We start from the raw sequence: 27977 nt of genomic DNA, 5'->3' as shown, positions 1-27977 counted from the left end.
GAACCCCAACTTGAGCCGAAAATATCCCGGTTTGTTAAGCCCGGCTGCATCTTTCGTTGAGCGACAATTTCTAAAGTCAGAAATGACATTGTTCATGAGAACAGATGCCTCAATGCAAAACATTGGCAAAGGAAAAATTTTCAAATACTCGCAAGTTACGAAGACTAATTTGCAGTGTCTCGTTTATCGCCGGTAGTCACTTTGCCAAATTCAACGGGCCTCCGGAAGCAAGCAGATTTGGGCCGCGATGGCAGTGCTCCCAGGATTCTAAGACTTCGTTTTTATATGTCAGAACAACAACAAAAAAGTGAAGCTATAGTATAGCAGAATTTTATTATGTATAACATTTTAAGTATAACCACGACCGTTCTAAATAAACCCAGCAACGTTATCGATACTCCGGATCTCGGCTTGTTCTACTTTTGTGGTATTTCTGTCCCTACCGAAGAGAAGACGTGTCGAGAGCGATGAGAAAGCTAACGTTTGCACGGTCTAGGCTGTTCTGCCATCGCGCGATAGTTCCGATCTACTAACAATCGACACGTGGCCTTCGATATAGGTTTATCACGAAGTGAACCCCTTAATTGTCTAGGAAGCGCGTACTATTCAGACGCGCGGCAATTTCGCCCGCAGCTTCGGGGGCGTGGATTAAGGGGGGGGGGGGGGGGGGGGGGGGGGGGGCTAGACGCGCTGCTTTTCAGTTAGTCTTAAAGAGCGCGTCTTTAAACGCTTGCTGTTTTAATCGTACGGAGCGCAGTCTATACAAAATCATCAAAAATAATTTTGCTGTAAAAACCAATGCATAAATGGCAAAAAAAAAAAAAAAAGTTTGATGGCATACGTGTGGTACCAAAAATATTATCAAAATGGTGAGACAAAAAGGGCCCATCTTGCCATTATTTTTGGTAATGAAAGTCCCCATGCAATAATATGGGGTTCACCTTTTTTTTCGGTACTGTATACATCTGGTTTCAAACTTATAGCATCGTCGACCAACTTGAACCGGAATGGCCGGATTTACAGTGCGGTAGTACTGTGATAATTGTTTTTTTTTTAGCTTTCTCATTGCTCTCGACACGTTTTCTCTTCGGTAGGGACAGAAATACCACAGTACTACCGTGCCTACACAAGATTTTTCATAATCTGAAGAAACTGGGACGTCGAGTTGGTGTTCATGTGGTCTTCTCGGCTGCGGACTTTTTAGGATTTGCAACAAAAAAAAAGTGAATTCTGATGTAAGAGAAAAACGAGCATGCACTAAGAACCCCACAACCAGCTTGTATGATGCTTTCTGAAAGTGCAGTATTTTATCCGCCTTTCGTGCGGCCGCTGATACATACGGCATACAGAACGCTGTCATAAAGAGCGCTTAAGAGAGCACCGGTACAATGTGTCACAGGTTGTGTCGGAGAATCTTAGTGTTCACTGCGACGACTGCGAATGCACTCGAGCCTCTGAAAGATGCACGGTCATCAGTTGTCAAAAGGACAAGCTAACGCGTCAGATTATAGAAGCGCGCGCCATCGGACAAGAGGGGTCAGAATGTGTTAGTGCCCCGTCTTGACAGTCCCTTGTCAGTAAAGGAGAGCATATTACTTTTTACATCGGAGAACAGCAGTGCGCGCAGAGAACTCTAGGAATACGTGTCGTCCTTCGTAACTGTTGTTTGCCTTCTCTGCTTTTGGTTCGGGCAAATGTTGTATTTATACGCGTTGTCAGATCTATTAACGCTCAGGTGAAAGCCAGTGCCGTGTTTGCCTACCATCTTTTACTCTGTGTCCCTGCGCTATAGTTTACCCGTTAAAACCAAATATCGCACTAGTTTAGGAACATGAAATAGTCCGGAGCGCAAGTTCGTCTGCCTCTTGCGCAGGGCTTGCATTGACGTCAGAACGCCGAGCTTTGATTGGCTCTGATTGAAGTATAAGGAATAGACCTCAAAACAGCTTGCCTTGAGGTCCACTCACTACCCTTCAATCAGAGTCAATCAGAGCTCCGTGTTCTGACGTCACCAGCACCCCTGTAAAAGAAGCAGACGAACTTGCGCTTCCCCTAGTTCCGCACCATTTCTTTTAAAGGAGCCACGCATGACTTTATAACTTTCCGTAACTCGCTATAGAAATGGTAAATATGCCTTTTGATAAAATCATATTTGCAAATCGTGCAAAAAAAAACAAAAAAACGACATTATTTTTATTTTGGGGGTATAGATAGATTTTTGCATGTTTTTAATTAATGTTACACTAGGAGAAATTCCTGTGCGTCTACTTACCCGCAATATACTCAAAGAGCCAATACCTGCGATCTATGAAATCATGTCAGCGAATGATGAGGCGGAACATCTGTTTAGACCTCAAAATTAAGTCTGCGCTGTGGCATTAGGCAATGCAAGCATGACGCTTTGCATTGCGCAATTCCACAGCGCAGACTTCATATTTAGGCCGAAACGGATGTTCCGCCTCATCATTCGCTGACATGATTTCATAGATCGCAGATATTGGCTCTTTGAGTATATTGCGGGTAAGTAGACGCACAGAAATTTTTTAAAGTGTACACGGCTTTTGCTTTGTTTCGGTGCATACGTGTTCGCGCCTTTACATAGTTTAGGTAAAACTGGACAGCATTAACACATGGATGAACATGAAAGCGCGAAGGAACATGTGCAAACATGTGGACTCTGACTAGTGAAAGGATAAAAGTTTGTTGGCCAGCCCTGCACGCAAATGGGGAGAACGCAGAAACAAAAACTATGACCGCCGGGGCAGCGGGGAGGAAAAAAAAGGGGAGGGGGTGGAGAGAGAGAGAAAAGGGGAGCTTCAGGCCCAGCGCCGTCTTCCAAGCTCTTCAGAAAGGTCCCACCGAGGCTTTGAACAGCACCGGACGAAGCAACCGAGCTGCCCAGAACCGAAGAAAGAAACCAATCTTTCGTTTCATCCAGAGCGACGCGCGACACACGCCGCTGGCAATCATGTCAAGCGAACCTCATTAGCAATTCTGTCTGCGCTTGGGCGTTACGGTTTGGTCCCCTACAAAAACGCACAAGAATATTGACATAATAAGAACATATGAACACCACATATATATATACAGACCTATCCAAAACACACACTCGCACAAACCCCACGCATACAAACAAACAAACATTTCTGTGAGCGTAAGGTACTGTAAAAGCAAATTTGGCTGGGGAAGCCTAGCGACCATTTTAGTTCCGTCGATGGGTAAAATTCGGTGTTTGTCGCGTTAGTACGTCTCGGCCACGAAAGCCAAGGAAACGCCAATATGTTCCTTAAACAGACTAGAGAAAAAAATGTATGTATGTATGTATGTATGTATGTACGTATGTATGCATGTATGTATGTATGTATGTATGTATGTATGTATGTATGTATGTATGCAGGCATGCATCCATGCATGTATGTATATATGTGCGTTTGTATGCATAAGTGAGTAAAGATACTTCGAAGCTTTTAGTGGAGTTTTATCCCATAATGGTCGACGTTTCGACCTGTATATATATCAGAGCGGACAGTTCATGCACCAGCAGCATATTGGGTACCTACTTTTTTTACGCTTTTTCTTTTCTTTCTACCGCTCTCCATTTCTCTGTTTGTCTCTCCTTTCTTTCCTTTTTTCTACCTCTTCCGTGTTTCCGCGCTCTCCTCCTAATCACTCTTTCGGAAGAGGCTCAGAAATGCCGATGGTCTTTCCGAACTTCGTTTCCGCCTGGAAAAGTGACGGGATCATTATGGATCAATGGGGGAGAGCTCAGCGCACCCAAGCCCTTCAGCGACCGCTACCCTAGTCGAACGAACAAGCCCCTATTCCGTCATCTCACGGTCTGGGCCCTTCTCCTACTCTCGCTCTTCGTCGGTTCCCTAGTTGCGGAGCCAGTCAATTGATTTCGCCTGCAGGCATGCTCTTAGAAGCGTCGGCTCTTTGGTTCTCGTTTGTTTCAAAACAATACATTTATATGAGAACCTTCCTTGTGTTGGTGACGATCCCACATCAGCAAGGCCGTGCGAGGGAGCGTCAGCAACGAAGGGCAGCTGTTAGCTTCATGCCAGAGGGCGCGCGAACAATGGCGTCGACCCGCGCGAAGTGCTAAGTGGGTAAGCCGGGCGTTAACACTTCCCTTTTCCCTTCCTCCGTTGCGTAGTATAGCTAAGGACGATGGCCATGGAAGTCGGAACCCGCTATAAAGTCTGTAACAACTCCCCTGCCGAAGCAACTAGCCCTGAAAATGGATGGCACTCTAGTGCCGAGCCTATCCCTGGCCCGCTGCCGGCAGATGCACGCAAACACGGGGGCGCTAAGCTGCAGCGAATAGGAGGGCCGCTGCGGTGAGCGTTGAAGGTGTCGGGCGTGAGCCACCCTGGAGCCGCCGCTGGTGCACATCTTGGTGCGAGTAGCGAAATACCCCCGGTGCACTGGACTCCAAATGCAGAGCAGGCTTTCAGCTGACCGAAGCTGGAGATAGCAGATTCAATTTTTTTTTTTTTTTGCACCTTTGACACGACATTTTAACGAACATTAAGGTTCGTTGCCTCTGAAGCAGTGTTGTGCACTTTCCTCTGAAACAGGAACAAAAGTTCGTTCCTCGTTTCTTTCCAACCTTGAAACGAATTTCCTTTACAAGTTCTTTTTGGCAATTCGAAAGGAACGCGTTCCTGTTACATTTCTAACATTGGAACATGTCGTCAAATTAACGTTATATTTGTATATTCTAATTAAATAATAGTGTTGGACAATACGTAGGTGAAATAAAGCAAACAAGGGAAATACTTGCATTAAACTGGGTATAAAATACGAATCAGAATAACGTCGATAGTTGGTTGCCTGGATATAAAAAGTTTTGGGCTTCGCAGAGTGACTGTGATTCAGATCCAAAGAACCATTCCGATACGGGTTCATTGATAAAGTGGTGTACTACAGCAAAGATAGTATTCGCAACTTTTACGACCTATAGGGGGCGCACTGGCGCCTACCGAAATTGCTGTCATCTGGATGATCGCCGTAGAACCGCGGTACGAGGCTGGGTCCGTGACGCGTAAGTATTTCTAGTTTAACTATATACGACCAGTATTAGATCGTATATTATTTTTTTTTACATCAGGAAGGTGTAGGCAAGCACATTTATAGTGAAGCCGATCATACAGGAGCTAGAGAGCACGATCCTCACACCGCGGTACCATCATCGCTGAAAGTTGCGAATGTCTCACTGCAACCTCGAAGATCTTCTATCGTCATACAAATGGCACTTTCCATTTGGGACTACTAATGACGCGAAGTCAGATTAGACACGCAAAATAGTTTGAAGTTGGACTAGCCGGTTCATATTGTTAAGAGGAAAAGTAGGCAAAAGACGCAAGCACAGCGCTGACTCACGACATTGTTTCCCCCCCCCCCCCTTTCTACTCTTCTTCAATACATAAATGCAATGAAGTGCAATAAACAGGAATAAAAATACTCATTTATAGCAGGACACTTCTACAATCGGTCATTCGAAAAAATAAAAACAAAGTGTTCCTGCAATTCTTTCTTTAATTTATTATATATAATTGAAAACACTTGTTTCTTTTTTTTGTTTTTTTTTTAATTTTCGAATGGCTGGTTAAAGAAGTTTCCAGCTATTACTGAGCATTTTTTTCCATTTCACAGCTGTTATGTTCAAACCCTGGACGAAGGGCCATTAAAGATTTTTTTTTCTCTCTCTACTCCCAGTTTATCGGTGATATATATTGAAGAAAAGGAAAAAGATCACAAAGTCATCATTCGGCGCCATATTTGTGTCTTTCGTTTACTTGTCTATGTATCTCTTTTTGCGATGTTTTCTCCTCTTATCAGGTTTTACATTGCAGGCAGCAGCATACCCAAGAATGTTTTTTTTTTTGGTGGTAGTGGTGAAGGGGGGGGGGGGGGGGGGTCGGCATTATAAGTACGTATATAGACCCTTTCTTTGCGAATGCCACCTCGCGGTCCTCCAGTCTTCGACGTCCCAGCGATAAAAAGGAGGAACAAATCCCGCCATAACACCGCTGCTTGAAAGGTCGATGAAACAATTAACCACAAATTTTCCAGGCGAAAGCTACAAAAACAAGAAGCCAGGGAGCTGTTAAGGTTGTTTTTTTTTTAATATTCTTGTAAACCTACTTCTCTCTTTCTGGAGATTAAATCGCACAGCCGAAGACCCTCGCTAAATCTCCAACCTTGTTGTCCGTGTAGAATTTATGCCTTTCTAGCTCTGGTGACATAAGCAAGCTCGACAGGCTTGCACAGACGGAGCGGCCGGAAGTCACTTGGGACGGAAGCAGCGGTTCACGTTTGTAAACAGTAAAAGGGTCTATAGTGTCGATTACATTTCGGGGCAAGACTACATTTTGGTGCAACTGAAGCCAGGTCTGCAGTGAGAACCCTACGCTCCAGCATGTCTGGCCCTACACCTGCAAGCCGTTACGGCGACCGAGGAGCAACGGAACACCTGACACCTCAACCCGGAGGTAGTGGTATAGCGTTGTGGTCTTGGGTTGTTCGGCTACTGACCGCTGAAAGCCGACAGACGTCTGAGTTTGTCATTGGGACGCAAAGTAAGCATGCTCAAAAATGACTGGCGCAATCCGTTACAAGTAAAAAAATTATCTATATCCCTCGCCTTCATGAGTGTATTTGTAAGGCAATAATAGACCCTTTCCGAAATGCAGTGCCATCTGGTGGTTTGTAAAGCAGTTTAGGTTTTGCCATATCAATGGCGGAAATCAACTTGTATCGGCACCGTCACTTTCGCAAGTCAACGGCACGCGAGGAATTGTTCAGTGTGAGTTCTTTCTCGATCCCTTCCAGTTCGATGGTGACAAAGAACCTGCATTCAGAACAAAGCTCCAACCCACTCAGATGCCTCGAGAAAAGTCTATACACCAAGGTGTTTTAAAGCCGATTGTGTGACGCCCACAGATTGACTGAATCTGAGTTATTAGAAATAAACGCTTACATAGCTCTTGTGTTCCATTCCTACGTCGCGTCGTACTGACCCCCCGAATGTACAGGCCTCGCAAGATCCGCTTAGGAGCATCTTCAACGTTTTCCTTTATCAGTCACTAGAAGGCCGTCATTGGTATGGCACAGATGCCGTTCCATAGATGATGATAGTGATCAAAGTGGCCAGACTGAATTTCGGAAAGGGTCTATAACATATTTGCTTGAGCAATTGTAAATCCATTAATTTACGTAACTGGTCTGCTGTAAACAGTTTTATTTTTATTAAGAACATAGGGAATGAAAAATCAAGTTATAAAAGCATCTGAAAATTTTGAAGCAACCCGAGACTGAGAAAATGGAAAGGGACGCCAAGAGAAGAGAAAGATAATGTCTAAAAAAATTAATCAGTTTTACGAAAGAATTTGAATACACGGAGGTGAAGCTACTTGAAACAGACGTATCTATGCATTTTCGCTGTTCTGCTTTTGAATACTTTTCAATGAATATCTGGCATCACTGTATCTGGATTATTTAGATCTTTCGACGAGAATTTTGAACGTCACATGAGAGAAATAGTGAAGATATTTAAGGAATGTGATTTTATGTCTTTAGCTACTACCTTGAATAGTTACCAAAAGGATACGTCCGCCATTCATTCTTATTGAAAGATCGCAAGGTTGACTTTCCCTTGAGAGTTGTTACCAACGAAGACATCACGTGGCAAAAGACTGTATCCACTTTCCGACAAAATGGTCTGTCTTGTCTAGATTTCAGGAGCCCTTTAGCACTAAGGCCTTATAGTGATGAAATACCAGATTTTCAGTTGTTTCATAAAAAGCCTTGTACGATTTTTCCTTTGGACATCAAGGACTATATTCCTCAGTTCTACCAGCCATTTTGCTTTCTAGGGTCCGTCCGTATTTTGAAGAAATATTTAGTTCATTTCCGCTTCAGCCCGGTTTGGAGATTTCAGATTTTCTAAGAAATCTTAACTATATCTCAGATCTACAGTGGTAAATCATAATGGTCAAAAATGCATTCATCATCAAGGCGTATATATGAGGTCAGCGGTGGCTACTGCGCTTTCGGAAATCTATCTTAAAAGCGTAGATTTAAAGTTGCAGGAGTTTATCAAAGTTTTAACCTTGGTTCAAATCCTATTAGAAGGTATGGGGATGACATCTTGGTTTGTGCCCTTGGCTCAACCATGGCTGCTTCCATTGAAAATACCGTGTACGAGGAGGCTTCCGAGTTAAGGTTCTTTATCGAGAGGCCAGTAAGCAACATGCTACATATTTGGACCTCTAGCTTAAAATTGTTCGGGGCTGTGTTGGTCGTATCGAAAGGCAAAGGCAAAACCAAAACTTTTATTTGATAGTTGCCATTCCAAGCACATAAGTGGGTTTATTTCAAAATATGATCAATAACGCGGTTCAAAAGTATGGTTGTCACTCGATTATGACGTCTATTTAGGTTATGTTTTCCCTTAATTTAACGCTTTCGTACATTGTTTCATCCTCAAGATTTCCTGTTCAAACAGCTTCCGTACACTGTTTCATAAGGCATGAGAGTTCATAAAAATTCTAAGTAAAAAAAGTTTCTAGTCATGTCGTCTTTTTATAAGAGGTCCCACAACTTGCTATAAATCGGTGATAAGTTTAGTTTACGAATTGCGTTTAGCACAGATATTAGCTTGAAACGTTTCACTCCTTTCACATCCGCTCAAAGAGGTTGCATGAAAAATACTAGGAGAAATGTGTCGCATATGTTTCCGGTGTAGTCTACAAGATCCTTTTTGATTATTGGTTATGCTGCATATGTCAAACAATGCGTTGTATTAATTATAGGCTGGGCGAACGTAAACGATATTTTAGAAACAAAGACCAGTATTCGGAAATTGCTTAGCGCATTCAGGAGTGTAATGATTGAGTGCTGTCATGGAACTAAAGTACGATGCTAACAGAAAATACGACCACGAGCGCCTGCTGCCGGAATCAATAGCAATTAACAAACATGGAAACGCTGTAAATAAGCCGTCTTTTGCTATAAAAGCACAATGAAAGCGTTTTGTTTTGTTTTTTGCTGTTTTTTTTTATTTACAATTGTGTGCGTGCAAGCGCTGTTGTGTTTTGCGTTTGCTTGTTTTTTTACGTTGCTATTTTAGGAGTTTGTGAGGAAACCGCATGAGGACTTTTCATTCAAGGTGATAAATTTTCCCCCGCTGGCCTTGTTCACCCAGTGTTATTTATGTTACAGTCCCCTAAGGTTGCCCCATTGTGGAGGGTCCAGTGTCGCTAATTGACGAGGGTGGAGAGTTTTGTGAGTTGGTGATTCATAATTGTTAAAACGTGCAACAGGACAATGGACAGAAAGCAAGACACAGCACTATTATGCTTCACCAACTCGCCCAACTATCGACCCTCGCCAGCTTCATAATTAATACATAAAGCTCTCTTAAAAGTGTTTGTTGGAACTTTGCTTGTTTGTTTTATTCCTTTCTGTCAAGCGAAAGTGGTGTGAGTGGGGAAGGGCCTTTCCCTTTCTTTCAGTTTGTTAAGCCCTTATATGAAGGGTTCTGTCCGCAATACAATTTTAGCAGTGTCTAAGACGTTCTCCTTTTCTTCTCTTGGTCTCATTTAGTATTTCCTCCGTCTCGGTTTTATTCAAAATGTTCACTATACACCAGCTCACTTGAGCCCTTGTGCCCTGTTTGTTAAGATTCATCTCTCCGCCTTCTTATTTTTTCTAACAAAAAAAAAACTGTGTTCATTTTTGTAAAGTTGACTGCAGTCACACTGTCACGCGCATTGAAAACCTCAAAAAGAGACGCCTGGGACGTCGCCTGGCAGAGCTGGAAGCAGAGGCCGCCTTCGTCGGCATTTGCCTGAGGAAACGCTACGTCGATCCGGCCCGGTTGAAGTAGCTATCAACGTCTGGGTTTGGTCGGAGCGCCAAAAAGAAGATAATCCAGGTCTACAGAAAAGAAACAAGCACAAGGATAGAAGAGCTCTGCAGAGGATGCATCCACCCTTGAACTCTCCTCAGAGGTAAGGAATACAAGCACCACGAGGACTATCTTCGCTGGAACGCCGGAAAATAGGAACTCTTGCAGCAGCTTTGTTACGTCAAGTGACGGATTCTATTAGACAGATTAAAGAATACTAAGCCTAGAAAGAAAAATAATGCGAGTGTTTTAACTCCGAGAAACACAACGAACGAATCTAAATGTGGAACTGTTAATCCTTGCGATGTGGGCATTTCAGGCAGTGTAGAACAGACGTTAAAGGGGCGATGCAGCAATTTTTGTACTTTGCGCAAATAGCGCTTAGAACGAATTCCTGACGTTAATCACCTATGAAACACGCGTTCGTTTTTCACCCCACGCAACAGAAGTCTCAGAAAAAAGCAAAGAAAAACGAGCAGCGTTCACCCCCTCAACTCCCAGCCAGAACAAGTGGCCACGTGATCTGGAGCCAGTTATATGCCGCCAATGTTGATCATAGCCACGCGCTTAGGTTGGCAAAGCACAGGACACGTGTTGAGTTCCAGACATTGTTATGGCTCGGCTATTGTCGTCGTTGCAGTGATTGGACACGGGCCACTACTCGAATGCTTCTCGAGCTAGTAATTATCACGAGCACAAATCGAGTGACCACGCAATGCTCGGGTCCAATCTATGAACCACATTCTAATGGGGTGTACTGCGATCCCCACGTTACGTCATCAAATTTTGCAAAGGAGACATTGAATGAAAATGATCGTTTTTGTACTTGAAATTACACCGCAACGAAGGAGTTTCTTGGCCAGCGGTGTTGCGTACGAGTATCCTTGAGTTCCACTAGTGCCAGTAAGCTCGTGTAAAGTGAAAAACATTCCATGCGAATATCGTTGCACCGCCCCTTTAAGCAAGGGCCCAAAGTTGTGTTTGAATGCTAAACCTTTGAGGTTGGATGTGTTTTCAACGATTCAGACCATTTCGAAAGTGATCAATTTTGATGAGAGAGTAGCGTTTGTAGATCAGGCACTTGATAAAATGAAAAGTCTTGTGTATAGGTCTTATCCAGCAGAACGGAGGAATTTCCGAGACGTGGTTGTGTCTAAGAAAGAATTGGAAAGAGGCTCCCTTGAATTGCTGCAGACAGATAAATCCGGCAAGTTCGCAATCCTTTCGTCAACGATGTTGGAAAAAAAGTCGTTTGAAGCTTTGAACATTCTTTTTGTTGAATGAATGGGAAATGTTGGAAAGTTTAAAAAAGTATTTTCACGATTTTAAAGGAAGGCGGGTTAAACTCACTGGCAAAAACGTTGAATCAAACCAGAACGACGTTAAGTGTAAAGATTCTTTTCTAAAGGACCACGAAGTAGACATGTCTTTTCCTGTAGTGGTGAACGAGAACGGAACGTGGCAGCACACAGTCTCGAGATTTCTTCAACAAGGGTTGAATCCTGTACAACTTGAAAAACGCCTGGCCCTTAGGAATTCGAATGAATTGATCAGTGTCCTGGTGGGTGCTCTCCATAAACATAGAAGACCTATACTGTTCTCTAGAGAAGGCACGTCGAATGCAGAGGGTTCGTGATGCTTTGGAATCGAATTAGGTTCAGTTTCAATCCAACATGGGAAAAACGGTGAATAGCTTTCTTTCCATTTTGAACCTGTATCTCCAGTCAACGGCAGTCAAGTACAGCGAACAACACTTCGTACAGACAGATGGCTTATGCATAGGAACATCGGTCGCTCCGAGGCTGGCAGAAATCTACCTTAAGAACATGGTTGCTACTGTAACGGTTTGTTTGAATCGTACTTCATCGGCCACGGGCTTTGTAAGAAGATATGTCGATGATATATTGATCTGCTTATTTCATGACGAAGATGTAATCGACCTAGAAAGGACAGTGAGGGTAGGGGCGCCGGGACATAAGTTCACTTTGGAGCAGCCGGAGAACTGTGTTTTGCAGTTTCTTGTCCTATGCATTCATGTTGAGGAGGGTTTATGCTGGGAAGACGGAAAAATGGTAGAGCATCTCGTTTCGGGTAGAAAACGTTGTCATGCCAAGTCAGTAAACGCAGGTGTTGTTAAATCTCTAATTGGCAACGTAATGGACAAGTCGTGTGTCCATTTTATATTTTGTGCGGTTCAGCGGCAATGGTGGTTAGAAGATGCAGGGTATGAGAATTAGTGCATCAAAAGACGATTGGAACTGCAGGAAAAGGGTAAACAACCACAAGAAAAAGAAACGAGAAAGCATTATGCGTTTATTCCGTAATATCAAAAAATTTCTCACAACCTTAAGGCATGCACAAAGAAGTTTGGGATAAATGTAGAGTTTAGCTGTGACCTTAAACTGAACCTTTTAATACCATTCCAGACAAACCAGAAAGGGTCTCAAAAAGCTCGCCGTGATAAGTCAGTTAATTGCAGGGGATGGGTGGTCTATGATATACCATTAGATTGCGGTTTGAAGTCTTTCCGTCAGTAGGTAAGACGCGACACTTGCGTCGTCACCTTCTAGGCTTCCTCCCACTTCGGAGCCAGCGAAGCGGTGAAACTGGAAGCCGAGCTGCTCAGTGGGCGGGTTCTCCGTAAGATTCCATTCTCGACATTGAATTCTAGGTTACGATGACTCTTACCGCCTCGCGCTACCTGCTCGATCCTTGCGGAATCGACATCCTGTGGCGCGGCCAATGGTATTGCGGACGGCCACCCCCCACAGGTTGTGGCTCACCAACGGCTGCGTCAAGCCAGGACGCTTCCTGACTCTCGGATTTGCTTTCTGGCAAGCCGGGCATCTACGAGTGCACCGAAATGCGTCCCCCCTCATCTCCGGCCAGGTCGCGGCGCGGCATAATTTATAAAATGTCTTGCTGTCACTGTTATGACTTGCCGGAACGGGGTCGTGAAAGCATGTTGATAAACCTCTTGCGTAGCCTCCTGGCCATCACAACCTTGAAGGGAGAGTCGTCTCTCTGCCCTTCGTCGATCAGTGGGATGACGCGAAGCAGCAAACCGTCTTGGCCCAGCAGATACAAAACGCAGTACCCATCAACTCACCCGCCAGCGCTCCCGGTGTAAACTGCAACCTCCGCAACCTGTTTTTTCACACTCGCTGGCAAACACGTCCGCCAGTGCGCCCGGTATCAACTGCTATTCCCGCAATCTTCCGACACCCGCTGACAAACTCGTCCGCCGGCATTCCCGGAGTCAACTGCTATTCCCCTAAATCCTCAGACACCCGCTGATAAACTCGTCCGCCAGCATTCCCGATGTCAACTGCTATTCTCGCAATATCTCCGACACTCGCTGACAAACTCGCCACCCAGCCCTCCCGGTGTCAATTGCCTTTCCGCAATCTTTCCGACACCCGCTGTCAAAAGTTCATCTTCTCCCCGGTCCTCGACAAGCTCTTTTTTGCTCACCCCTTCACCCCAAGTCACGATACCTTGCTCTCTCGTGCAGCGTCATAAGACTTCCACGATACCCCATCTGGGAGTCCGCGATCTGTCCTGCCCACGCGCAACCGGGCTCCAACGTGTTCTCAGCTGGCGGAGGGGGGTATGTATGTGTCCATGTCCTCTAGGAAATCGTGAACCGATTTTCTATTAGGGTCTTCTAATTATATCGACATCGAGACGTTCAACCACGGTCAGGGCACAGACGTAGGCCCAGCACACCCGACACTCGCGAAAGCGTCTCGAACATAGCCGTCACGGCGCGCATGAGCTGATCAACGTCTCCCACGTCTGCCACCGGAGCTGGAGTCCCAGGCTCCGACAGCGTTCGGCAGCCAATGACTCCGCTCACTAGAGCAAGTTCGGCGGCGTCCGACCCCCCTGACCCTCGCTAGAACAAAGCGTTCTTATTTGCAGGCACGCTCGACCTCTAATTGAAAGGCAACCTTCGTTCTCATGATAACAAGAGCTCAGCGAGTTAGGTGCACCATACCCCCAAAACGGTCGAGAAACGCGTCGAGTACGACCTCCAAGAAAAAGTGAAAGCCGTTTACAACTCCCTGTAACACCGAATTAGAGTGCAGCTCTTGAGGAGGAGGAGGGAGGGGAACTGGGGGGGTGAAGTGGCCTGGGGGGTCACGTGACCTTGTGGGGTCACGTGACGATGCCGATGATGTCAACAGTGACGTCACTGATGACGTCATCAGTGACGATGACGATGCGGATGCCGGTGACATCATCAGTGACGATGACGTCATCGGGGAGGTCACGTGACCTCGGCGGGGAGGTCACGTGACTTCGGGGGGAGGGGGTCACGTGACCTCGGGGGGGGGTCACGTGACCTCTGGGGTCACGTGACCTTGGGGTGACCCCTGGGGGTCACGTGACCTTGGGGTGACCTCTGGGGGTCACGTGACCTTGGGATGACCTTGGTTACGCCGACGCCGCTCAAGCCGGGAACGGGCCCCTAAGAGCTGCGCTCTAAAAACTGGAAGCCAGCCCAGCTGATCGGGCTTGACGTCCGAGCGCCCGACAACGTGGGTGTCCACTTTAGCCACCACCCGATCAGGCCCCGCCTCGACCGCCCCTAAGGAGACCACACAACGCGAGGTGCGAAGGATCTCCTGTTTCACAGTTGGACGACCTGGTGGCAGCACCTTGTCCTTGACCGTTCCGTCGCCAACCATTTGCGAGCTCGCTGCCCCGAGCTCTGCCCCCATCCGTCCTCTTCTTCTGCTCTGCACGATGCCCACAAACCATCAAAGTGTCGTGGACACTTGCCCACGCAGACATCCAGGGCAACGAAAAGCCCACTGCATGGCCCGCGCGCAGCTGGATTTCCCCGTGAGCCGAGTAGTGTGCCAAGTCACCTACAAGAACACGGGCACCCGCACGCGCCAGAGCTCGGCGAAGATGGCGAAGGCCCCTACTACGAACCTGAGAAGGCAAATCCGCTCCTCAAAGAAGCCTCAAGACAGATCCTGAGGGCAGCCCTGACCCTCTGCGCAAATCCGCTCCCGAGCGGAATGGGCAGAGGATCAAGAGCTGCTCCGGAGGATAGTCACAAATACCACATGCACACCGGCGCGCAGGAACACGCCTCCCACATCACCCCACTGTCCTTTCTGCCAAGACCCTATCCTTCTTGCCGACCAAAACCACCTACTTTGGCACTGCCTGGAATCGGAAGAGATCCGTCGAAAACACAAACCACCAGACGTCTCCAGCATGCAGGAATGGGCCCATCCTCAGTAGCCTCCCGACAAACGTCGGGCTGTCATGACCACGCTTGTGGATTTCGTCCACGGTGCGTTGCTGACCACCTATCTTAAGCCCTCCTCAACCACCTTCCCTGGCCATAGATTCACGCTAAAAGCCACCGATCTCACTCCCACTCTTCCTCCCCAAAAGGCCGATAAACTTTTTTTTAGAGCGCAGCTCTTAGGCGCCCGTTTCCGGCTTGAGCGGCGTCGCCGTCGCCGTCGGCGTAACCAAGGTCACCCCAAGGTCACCCCAAAGTCACGTGACCCCCAGGTCACGTGTCCCCCGAGGTCACGTGACCCCTCCCAAGGTCACTTCAAGGTCACGTGACCCCCTAAGGTCACGTGACCCCCCCCCCCCCCGAAGTCACGCAACACCCCCCCCCCCCGAGGTCAGGTGACCCCCCCGGAGCATATTAAAGAACGAGGGGAGGAGGAGGAGAAGGAGGAGGAGGAGGAGGGGTCTATCCTCCCCTCAGTACCCTTCCCTCCTCCTCCTCAAGAGCTGCGCTCCAATTCGGCGTTACAGGGAGTTGTAAACGGCTTTCACTTTTTAGAGCGCAACTCTTAGGCGCCCGTTTCCGGCTTGAGCGGCGTCGCCGTCGCCGTCGGCGTAACCGCGCGGTGCATTATGGGTAAATTTTTCCGAAGGGACCCGAGGACTCCCGAAGGAACCCGAGTTCGTCCCGAAGAAACCCGAGGTCCTTCGGGAAAACCTCGGGTCCCTTCGGGAGGACCTCGGGTTTCTCGGGAGTTGCATGCAACTGGCATACAACGAGTTGTATGCAACCTGTTGCATGCAATCCAGGTTGCATGCAACCTGATGACTTCATCGTCATCCACATCGTCATCGTCATCATCACTGATGACGTCATCAGTGACGCCACTGATGACGTCATTGACATCCGCATCGTCATCGTCATCATCACTGATGACGTCATCAGTGACGTCACTAATGACGTCGTCAAATCGTCATCGTCAAGGTCACGTGAACCCCCGAGGTCACGTGACCGCCTGAGGTTACGTGACCGCTAAGGTCATGTGACCGCTAAGGTCACGTGACCCCTGAGGTCACGTGATCCCATTGAGGTCACGTGGACCCCCTGAGGTCACGTGGCCGCCTGTCACGTGATTCTCCTGAGGTCACGTGACCTCCCTCCCTCGAGGTCGCGTGACCCCCTTGACGTCACCCGGCCTCCCATAAGGTCACGTGACCTCAAGGAGTCACCTGTCCCTCAGTAAGCTTCCATCCTCCTCCTCAAGAGCTGCGCTCCAACCGGCGTTACAGGGAATTGTAAACGGCTTTTTTTTTAATCTGAATCTTTTTGGCAAACGGTCGGGCAGACGATCCAGAGTTGTGAACTTTGAGCGACTAAGTCATTTGGTACGACCTCATCGCTTTTTACTAGACATGCGTGACCCTGGTTTCAAAGACACGCAGTTAAAAAAAAATAATCAGTAGCTGATCGGCAGGGAACTGAGGGTATCAGGTAAGGGTTTCATTGAAACAATATATTTGCATTATGTGTGCTCGGATATAAAAGATTGTGTGAGAAAGAGTAATTGTTCTGGTGATATTATTTCACTAATTGAGGGGTCTCATATATTTCAAACAATAAAAGAAAACAATCTGCGAAGTTAAAACAAAGATATGAGGAAAATACGAGGAGCGGCTCTCCCTACACTCCGCCTCCAGCTTGGAAGCACTGTGGATCAATCGATAGCCTGCTGAGAAGCCGAAAAGTACCAACAGAGTGGTGCGTACATTTTACATACATCGAGTTCAATATAAACATGTTTAGAAATTTCTTCAATCTTATTAGGACGCTGCCAAACCACAGCCCTTCGGCAAGACCTTCTGTCAGCTTGAACGAAGACCATCCTACTCATAACAGCGCGTCTTAATTCCCTAATGTAAGCATCAATTCTGAGCTTTACGCGTGACACATTAGGTCTTATGCCACTGGGGTACATGACAACTCCCGATAACGACAGCCCGGTAGCGGAAACTAGCCCGCAAGAAAGTGACGGGCACAGTCAAACTCTGCGCCGCCATAACAGCGTCTCTGGGCGCAGTGCTTTTGGCTTAGAATACATGTATGTAATACAACGTGCACATCTATCGCTAGAAAATAGGTGCGATTTTGTATTCTTTCTGAAAAAAAAAATTTTTAATTGTCAGCTCGGAGGCTAATTGAACAAGGGACATCACAGAAGACACCTGAGCTTTCTTTTCACTCTATTTATTGCATAATATGAAATACTACTAAAATAACAATATTTCTGCCCCCATGACAAATATCTAAGAGAGAGAAAATGTAGAGACGTAAATTTGGCTGTTCTTTGTTTAGTTATTTTGAGTATTAATATTTATTTTTACTATGTATCAGTAATTTTGGCAGTAATTTAAAAAAATTGCTAGTACCACAAAGTGTTTGCTTTTATCGCACGGACAATAAAACTGGTTTTGAAAGCCAAGGTTTTTTAATCAGAAATTTATGTCTTCGTTTAATTATTTACGCTTTTAATAAACAAGTAGTACCTGTATTAAATACTTTCATTCCGAGCTGGAATAGTCTGGTATGTTCTTTTACAGAGCTACACAGACAAGAGGCAAAGGAACTACGAGGTATATGCTTGCAGATTTCTATGGTTGTAAAATCTTATGCTTTCCCTCCTTTCAATGTATTCGTGCGTGCCTGCTATCCAACGATACAAGTCCCAAGGTTATGCCATATATTTGGGTACGACTAGTGATCTACTTGCGTCTACAGCACTCCCTTTCAGAACTAATAGTTAGTGCTGCTAAACGAATCAAATGATTTCGTATCCGGGATGGAAATCGCCAGGCTAGGAAGCTTCGCTGACTTACGTATATCAGTGAGTCAGAAGAAGTTTATTGTCATGAAAAAAATAAAACAAGAAATAGGGTATGAGAGGAGTGCGCCGATCCTTCGTGGCTTTTTCTTGACGCCTTTATTGGAATTCATAAAGTGTAGGGTGAGGTCAAAAAAAAAGGCAGTTGTTTTTATTTTTTTATTTTACGTATCTACAGACAAGGTCGCCCTTTATAATAGCATCGTATTATAATCAAGCGTTAGAACATAATTATGTGAAAATATAAAACGTATCAAAATTGTGCAACATATATAAAGTAACTAAATATAATCCTACTGCTCAAAATATATATTACAAAGACAAATCCAAGACATCGTATACTTTATAAAAGAAAACCTCCGAGGATTCACTGAAGCGAGGATGGCGCAACAGATGATCTCCGGCAATCTTGCTTTGCTACTCGACAGAACCTTAACCAGAAAAATAGCCTGCAAAATTATTCCGAACTTCAGCCGCTGGCTGGTCATGTTTGGCTGAGCTGGGCAAGCGAGGGAGGTGTTGAAGCACTGTGCGCCCTTCAGCGTCTCCTGCTCCGCTTTGCCCTTCGGAGAACTGTGTGACCTTTCCCCTCTCAAGAAGTGCTGGAGGACAGTAGATGCTTGAGCTGTGAACCTCAGAAATAAGAAAACTGTGATCCGCAACACAGTGTTCTTTTCAGACTCTCTGAAAATGCTTTTGAAAATTCTACCTGAGAGAACTCCAAAAGCGTTTTCTAAGACCCTGCGTGCTCGGGACAGTCTGTAGTGAAATACATGTTTTTTGAGCGCTTCTCCCTTGCGTCCGTCGGGCTGGACTTTGTTCGTGTCTGCTATGGGGTACAGTTTCAGTGAATATGTTTTCAGGAGAAATACCTCATCTTCGACGTTGACAAACGGCATTTCTTTGCTTGTCCCGGGCAGGCTAGGACTCTGATGGACGAACGCCCAAAGTACCCTTTTCCAAGCTCAGTCCAACCTCGCTCCTAGATAAAATGCCGCCATCACTTCCACCGCCGCGACGGCCGATGTCCACAGCAAAAAGCGGTACCGGGTGTCAACGACAAATATTCGGACCTGAAAAATATTATACCGTAATATATTAGGGGGTGTGCTAGTCAACAAAGTAATTCAGAGCAGAGTTTTATAAAGTAGCGGTTCAGATCGGCCGCAGGCAAAACAATTTGACCCTGATGCAATAATTGCCGTAGAGCGCACTTCTAAAATTATTAAAACATAAGCATGAGCGAGTTCGTTATTTACTTGTATGAAAGACGTGCACCATAAATACAAAGAAGCTGCTGCGTTATTTTCCTGTGTGTATTCTTATTACACAATGTCTTGATTTTTAATGTTGTTTATGTTCAATGTTTATGTATTTTCTTTATTGATAGCCCAGGTTGTATATTCAAGTGTTCTGTTTTTATTTTATTGAGCGTATTAATCCATGGGCTGTACCTGCTAGAATGCCAAAGTTTTTCGGCGCTGCAGGTTTTTTTTTCTGTAAATAAATAAATAAATAAATAGAATTTCAACACTTTTCTGAATGCACTATTTAGAAAAGAATCTAAATTATCACTTGAAAATTACATGGCCCAATTTATTGACTGATCCACTCATTAGTAGGCACTGGACGGTGATGTGCTTTCAGTCCACGGTGCCAACACAGTTAGGAAAAGTTCACAACCTATGAAAGTCGTCAGCTACAGACGCCCACTCTAACGGCGAGGCAGGTGTCCTCGCGTATTTCGGCACCATGCATTGCCATAGAGCCTGACACGTGCTTGGAATTACCACGGTCGTCGTTGAGTGCCCAGTGACAAACTCTAAATTATATACTTGTTTATGTGTCTCCACTTCCAATGAACCTATGATCACACATTACATAATTATTATTACTTTGAAGACTAAATATATGTCAAATAAAGATACAGTATTCCACAGGAAAGCAAGTGCATTGCCTAGGTTAATATATGGCATTTAAATAATGTCACTGAAAGCTATATTTGCGCGCTCCGCTTACAGCGCAGACTCAGAATGAACTATCGTTTATCGTATGTCAAAACGAATGTCTAGATCACTGATTTCTATAATCACTTGCTGGATAGCGCTTACCGCCCTGCAAATGCGACCGATGGTCCGTCATGGTTATGGGCATACCAAGATGGCCGACGAGACATTGCGGAGACTGCTATAAAAGTTAGGATTGCTGACGCGCATCACTGGAGCAGGGCAGCACAAGTATGGTGGGCTAAATGGGGGAAGTATGAAGACCTCTCTTACGAAAGTGACTCGGTGATTCATCATCCGGAGCTGTGGTGGGTTCTACTAGCAGGGCGGAGAGCCATCGATACGTTGATGGCAGCGCAACCCTGCACTACAGAGAATAGGAGATGAAAGAAGTGCATCGAGGAGCTCCGCAAGTCAATTATAACTTCACTGTAGCCTGTCTTCAGCCGCCACTGAATGCCGTCTGTAAGCACCCAGCGTATTTTATAGCGCCCATAAATATGCATATGACCTTGATACTGGTGTCATTGGATAGTATTGTCGCGCCTAAAATTAATGACAACAGAACATGAATACCATTTTAAGGTTGTACTTATATCGGGCCGACAGAGCTCGCTGTACGCCCGACTAAGGTTCCTCTCCTCCCTTTAAAACTGCTTCAACCGGGGCTGGTCAGGTTGGGTTCAAGATACAAAAATCCCCGGCTGTCGCTAGCAAAGAGTCCCAGGGCTCGAGCTCTCTCAAGCTCCTCGAGCGGTCCCTTTATAGGGGGTATTCACTGGCGGCCATATCCGTGTGCGCTGCTGCTGAGCGCGTGCTGACGGCGAGCTTCCGCAGTCCTTTTGGAGCGTGCATTTAGCACCATCAAGGTTGCCGGTCTTAGCAGCCTATTAATGGGGGCTCGTTCTGAGCATGCGCTCTAGACAGCACCCACAAATATGGCGCCCAGTGAATACTCCTTATACCCGTAGATTTCACTAGTTACTCCATCTGTCGGCCTGTCAGTGAACCGTTTATTTTTTGCTATTTGTTTGCGTTTTAACGTCACAAATACCTCTCACAAAAAAAAAAAAAAGAAAAACTGAGTGTCCTCACACAGCAACAAGTCATAATACAAACGAAAGTTTTAACCATTTTCTACGAAAAGTCAGAAATATACAAAATTGTTCCACTGCACATGGGAGGACGCTTGTCAGTTCCGCTCGCTTGTCCTCCGAGTTCAATCCCCTTCTCGCTCACGTGTTTATGTCGACATCGGCACTGACACAGACACTGGCACACAATCATTATTATCACCAACTTGAGAAGGTTGAAAGCTCACTACGTGCTTGCTACTGGACGAGGGTATCCTCACACAGCAACTAGCGGACGACGACGACGATGCCAGGAAGCTACACCGAGTGACCGGGGCGCTACGTTCTAGCCCTGGACGTCAATGCATCGGGGGTGGCAGCCGTCTACTTTGACTGGGCCACCACCTGGAGCCGCTGCCTTCAACGAAGCGAGCGAGCGCACCATCAACCGCTAGGGCATTACCATCCAGAACGTCCATTGACCAGCCTACCGAAGGTCACCTTGGCTCGCTTGCCCAGTGGCCGGAACCGCCGCCGAGCCTCCAAGACTCGTGCGGCGGATCAGAAGAGCACGTCGTCCTGAACACCATCAAACCGCCAAGGCTTTCCCAGCCGCATGGTGAAGGCTCCGGACAGCACCCTTTGCCCAGGCACTTCTTACAGCTGGTAGAAGTGTCTTGGCAAACCCCGAACCTTCAAGCAACGGTGCTTGCGATGTTGAGAAGACCGCGTCGTCCCCCCTTGTATATATCATCTCATAATCATCATCACTAGACGTGGCACCGCGGGCCTCCATGGTACGGGCTGTCGCCTTTCCGTGGTGCCACGGCTCTCCTGAGCCAATAAAGATTACTATTACTATTACTATTACTAGAATTTCTCGTTGTCTGAAGTGTCTAGCACTTGGAGGGTTCCCTGTGTTTGTTCACTGCGTAGCTCTGGTTGACGACCTCGGGGCTATGTTGCACGTTTTGGGCTCCCAGGAGACTAGGGAGAAGGAAGTGACGTCAACAACGCAGCAAACGCAGATTGGATGTTGATTTTGTTTTCTCCTGTCAACATCCAATCTGCGTTTGCTGTGTCGTTGACGTCACTTCCTTCTCCCTAGTCTCCTGGGAGTCCAAAACGTGCAACATAGCCCCACAGCTCCGCTATCAGTTTGCTGGTCGCTCTCGACACGCATCATGAATGGTTTCATGCGGCTTACGTTCACCACGACGAGTTTTCCTCGTCGATTCTCGACCTCCCAGTCATTTTCAGCTGTCTTGTCGGAGCACTCTAAACGGGCCGTGGAAGGTAGGGATGCATAAACTTCGTCGTCTTCCCTCGTTTCGAAGTTGGCATTCGAATGTGTACAAGATTTTCTGGCTTAAATTGGACGGCGCACCGTTGTTGGTCGTACCTTTCCTTATTATTCTCCTATGCCCGTCGTTCACGTAGGGCGACAGACTTCCTTGCGTTTTCGTTTTTCCTCAGGACCTCTTCATTTGATGGGGTTCCGAGGTGGCCCAGCTGCAGATGAAGCATCGCATCAATGAGAAGCCGTAGAGAAGGAAGAAAGGCGTATGTATAACCAGTAGGGTCCTGCACTGACGAGTTATACGCAAATGTTGCAAACGGCAGAAACTGGTCCCAGTCTCGATATTTCGAGAATACGTACTTGCTTATAATCTCCACCAGGGTCCTATTGAATCTCTCGCAGAGCCCATTTGTCTAGGGATGGTAGGCCGTAGTTTGAGCGTGGTTGGTGTCCATGAGGCGAAACAATTCCTCCATCATATCGGCGATAAAGTGACGACCTCGGTCAGTTAGAACAGTTTCCGGCACTCCGTGGCGAAGGACCAAAGACTCCATGAAGGCTTTGGAGGCGGAGGCTGTCTCGACTCACTTGGTGTGGTAATCAATCATGACCACGATATACTTGTTTCCGTCGTGAGACGGGGTTAGGAGCCCCAAGAAACCCATCCCAACCCGCAACAACCCATCGAAACAACTGGACATAATTTATGTGTCCAGTTGTTTACGCAATAAGAGCTCTTTCCGCCGTGAAATGAGTGACTGTATAGTGTTGTTTTTTTTTTTATCGTTTCTGCAATCGAATTGTATTTTCAGGTGCCAAAAAAAAAAATCGTGTTTTTTAACTTCGTTGAAAAGTTTTTAAAAATTAGATTAACATACAAAACGGCGTGTTTCTACGACTCAGCATTCACTTGTTTCCCTCGATCACATATATTTTGTTTGTATCGAAATATAGTCACGAAGTGTGGTAGGTCGCCTAAAATACCCTTGATTGATTTTTAAGTAATTAATGACAGTGAATAAAATCTAAAAATGGACACCTCATCGCCAGATATATATCGTGAAATATAGTTTAAAATATACGTTTCACAATATATGTGATGACATAACTGAGCTAAGGGTAATAATAATTTAAATGTCACGAAAGTTTCATGACAAACCATATCGTCTACATCTTATAGAAACACTGAGAGGCCATCACAGCGCTCGTTTTTCTAGCCAATATTGTTTACGCTAGGCACCTGGATGCAGGCAAATATTCATGCAGAAAGAACTGATAAAAATACTTTACTCTAATGGATACGCACCTACGTGCTCAGATAGAACCTGGCCTAAAGTAGCCCGTACCCAAGTGAACGCTTTCTTACACAGCATAAATGGGCATGGCCTGGTGCTCGAGGTTTCTTCTTGACAAGATGTTAATTAATTCAATTTAAAAAACAGGACCCATTTTCGCTAATCGATGATTTTTTTTTTAAATAGAACAAGCTAGTATTTCATGCTCTACTCCACATGGCAACAACCTCATAGGTTGCTTCCTAGCGGTCTGCTTGAGTAATCGCCATACTTCCGCCACGCGCCAGTGTGTACTTTGTTTCTGTTCAACCCAATCTAAATCAGGTTCAAAATCATAAATTTGTTTCAGGCTCTCCCAAATCACTATTATACACGTCTATTGAGGATAACAACGCCGGGAAATATTCGCGGAGAATATTTCAGATAACTTGGGGGTGCCTTTACTTATGATGTATACCTTTAAGGTGATCGGCCCTCTATTTAGGTTTACAAATCTTGAGTCAATAACTAAATATATTTTTATTATCATCAACAAATTGGACTGTTTGAAGTTCACATTACTGCTTGAGACCGACACGGGACTATGATACTCGAAAATAAGCCAGCTGATAGGTCAGTCTGCGGAAACGTTTTTTTTATTTTTCGATGTTTGGAATTGTGAAATACCATATCGCGGAATATGCCAAAAAGAAATTTGTGCCCCCATAATAGATATAAAGGCAAATACACGAATTGTGCAGAAAGAGAAAGGTAATAAATGGGTGTTATTTAAAAGAAACCGAAGCACGAAATGCATAGAGATGCCCAATTATATTCATAACTACACATAAATAGCACGAAGCATAGACGAAGATTATTATAATCCTAACATAAATCACCATTTGAGCATCAGCTTAGATAAACTATAAACTTCGCGAAATTTTTTTCTCAGTAGGCTAATTTTATATTCGGTTTTATGTGCGCTTGTCTTGGGCCCTCACTTTACAACTCTGTGCTTTGTGGGCCATGCGCTTTAACTTCTTATTCGGTTGCCGTATATCATCGCGAGACTGCTATATAAAGTGCAAAACTTCACAATTTGGACATCCAATTTTGCTAGTGTTGCCAACATCGCACTTCATCAGAAAACTGGCCTGTTTAACACGGTTTAAACGTGACGTGATGGCACTTTTGTGTTGGTGGTAATTGCGGTTTGTTCGTGCTGACAAAATCAAGTCCTGTGGTGCAAAATGCACGCCGCAGGAGGGTCGCTGTCACTGCAAGCCATGATTTGAGAGACACAAATTATTCATGCTTGGTGCTTGGTGCAGCAACGTGAAGAACGGCGCGAGCGTCTAGTACCACGAGAACGCGCCTTCAGGCAAGAGTGTTTTTGCAAACAACGTAGTTTCTGGGGCCATGCTATCTGGTCTGTGCCGATGGTACGGGACAGACTCGGGAACCATTACAGCACAGTATATTTTTAAAACACGCCCCCCCCCCCCTCTTTTTTTTTTTTTTTGTTGCTCGTCCAAAGAATACTTTCTGTCCCTGAGGGACTCCCTCCGTTTAGGGGTGTTAATTCGACAATTATATTTGGTGTGTCACATGTTAACAGTAATCCACCATTGTCCCTATTATGCACCCAAATACTGTGAAGTTTAAGCAAAATGCAGAGGCGGTGAAAATTCTGGGATGACCTTGAGAACGACGCTCCTGTGAGACGTAGAGCGGCTGCCAATGTTCGGCTTTCTGGAGCCACTGAGATTTTTCTTTTCCTGTATCTCTCCCGTACAGATTTGTAGTCCTATGTAACGTCAGAGTAATATCCTTTCAAAGATTCTATTCTCTGGGACAACTTTCTGAGCAGTTCAGCAACATCCAAAACATATTTGGTTGCTTCAATAATCTGTGCATGTAAAATGGGTCGTGGTACAATTTCTGTACTTTCACTATACGCCGCAAGGAACTAATCCTTGAAGTGCATACTTTGCAAATATAGTCATGATTATTCTTTCTGCGCAAAGGCAGACGCCAAAAGAATAAAAAAACAGCTTTCCCTTCTTCAACTCGAAATTAAAACAAGCGGCCGCGTGACGTGACGCTAATTATATACCGTCAGTATTCATCACAGTCATGCGCTGGAGTTGGCAATTCATAAAGCATGGACCGAGCTTTAGACATTGCCAGAGTTCGGCTATTCTCATCTTTGATTGAACACGATTCATTACCCCAATGTTTGGAGATGCTAGTCGTCATGATCCTGAGGATTAGACTCGGGCTCATGACAATCGAGTACGTGGTACGCCACGGTGTCATGTGACTCATGGAGCGAATTCGTGATATCATGTGAGTCACGGTGTCAACAACGCTAATGAATCTGGTGACATTCTCAATTTGTGTCGACTTGACGCCGTGAATCACGTGACGTCACGGCGTCGCATGACGTGACATTACTTGACAGCATGTCTTGACACCAAGGCGTCACGCCCCCACGTAACGCAAGATTATTCGTAGTGCCAATACAAAACAGCCACGAAAACCCACAATTTCACATAAAATGAAATTCTGTATATGACGATTTCATCAATGCATAGAAATACAGCTGCCAATTTTTTATTCTCAAATATTCAGTTTGTTATACAGTGTGATTCACATGTAACGATACCACTTATAATGATGCACGGCTTATAACGATCAGTCCCTAGAGTTTCTAGACTAGAAACGATCAGTTGCTAGTCCATATACACACCGATAATTGGTTATAACGAGTGAAATTTCGGGTTTTCTCATTATCGTTATTAGTATGTTGCACTTACTAACAAAAAAGAAAAAATAATAGTAACGTGAAGCATTTAGAAGCGGTTACCGGTCTATGTTTTTTCCGATTCAGTTCCGGTTCAATTCCAAGATGGCGGCCAAGATTTCGTTTCGGTTCAGTTCCGGTTCGGCTAAAATTAACGGTTCGGTTCCGGTTTTCGGTTCAGTTCGGTTCAGTTTCGGCACTCTGGCAGCAACTGATACTCATCTTCGAAGGACCTTCAGCCTGGGAACAACGTTCGCCGGGTACCCATCGGTACCTCGGTGGCGAAAGATTTCGCGCACCCAGATTGCTGTTCTGGAGGTTAAGCCGTCCACACACATAGGCAATAATTGCGTGTGTAACAGCATTTGACGAGTTTTTATTTCAGCGTCCCACAAAGCCGCCATGCTGCCGTTGATGCTCAGCCAACCGTAGGGAACCGCAACCGCAGTGCGCGGGCGAATATGCAGCAGTAACAGCGGTACAAGAAGCACTGGTACAGCGCTAAAGGCGCATTTGAAGCGCTAACAAGGCGCTACTAAAGCGCTAATCGCGCGCTATATTAGAGCTAAGTCACGCGCTGACTTAGCGGTCCGATGTATGTGTGAACAGGCCTTTAGACGTTGCACGACAGTGAACTCCTGTCATATTAAAGCTACATCAATAATCCCTTGTGAGCCCTTACAAACTACGCCAAACCTTAAAACAACTTTTTGTTCAGAAAAAAAAGGTCCTGTTAAGCAGGTTGATTTTAATATTCTATGATGTTGCGTCAAAGCAAATCGGAAGTATTTCCCTAAGTAAGGAATTATGGCATTACATTAAGAGCCCCTTCTCCCATAAAGCTAAGTGCACGCCCGCACTTCCCAGAGATTGCATTTTTTCTTCATTTGTATTGGTACTCAGACGTATAGTTGCATACACAACCAATAAAAAAATAAAACGCGAGACATTGGACGGCCAAAGCAGATCTTTCGGAGAGTCGTTAGAATTGCTGCAAAAGGCAAGCTGCTTGGAAAAAGAGACAGATAACTTTTTAATCCTAGATATTGGGCAGAGAGACCAATCTATATGATTGGGAATCTATGTCGTCACCTAATAGAATTAACCTTGAACGAGGATTGAACACAGATATATTTTGCTCTCAGATATAATCTTTCTTTTTTTTCGCGTTTTTTTTTTGTGTTTTGTTTACAACTTAAGCGCACGAAGATACTTGGGCGTGTTCTTGAAAAAATGTATAACTTCAAAACTGTATTTGAACAAACTGGTAAAGAAGTCATGGCGTACAGCATAAAAAGTGAAAAGTGAAGAAGTAAATTGCACTACGAAATTTATAAAAGATACAGGTTAACTTTGCGAGCGCAGCATACCAAAATCGCTGTTTTTCCCTTACACCAACCGAAAGCTAGGCCGAATATTCATTTTAACACCCAATCATCAGTGTGCATGGTTCCAAGA

This window comes from Ixodes scapularis, unplaced genomic scaffold (assembly GCF_016920785.2).
Source record: "Ixodes scapularis isolate PalLabHiFi unplaced genomic scaffold, ASM1692078v2 PGA_scaffold3__209_contigs__length_174095766, whole genome shotgun sequence".
NCBI lineage: Eukaryota > Metazoa > Arthropoda > Arachnida > Ixodida > Ixodidae > Ixodes > Ixodes scapularis.
The sequence above is the reverse complement of the archived record's forward strand: the minus strand, read 5'-3'. Positions refer to the sequence as shown.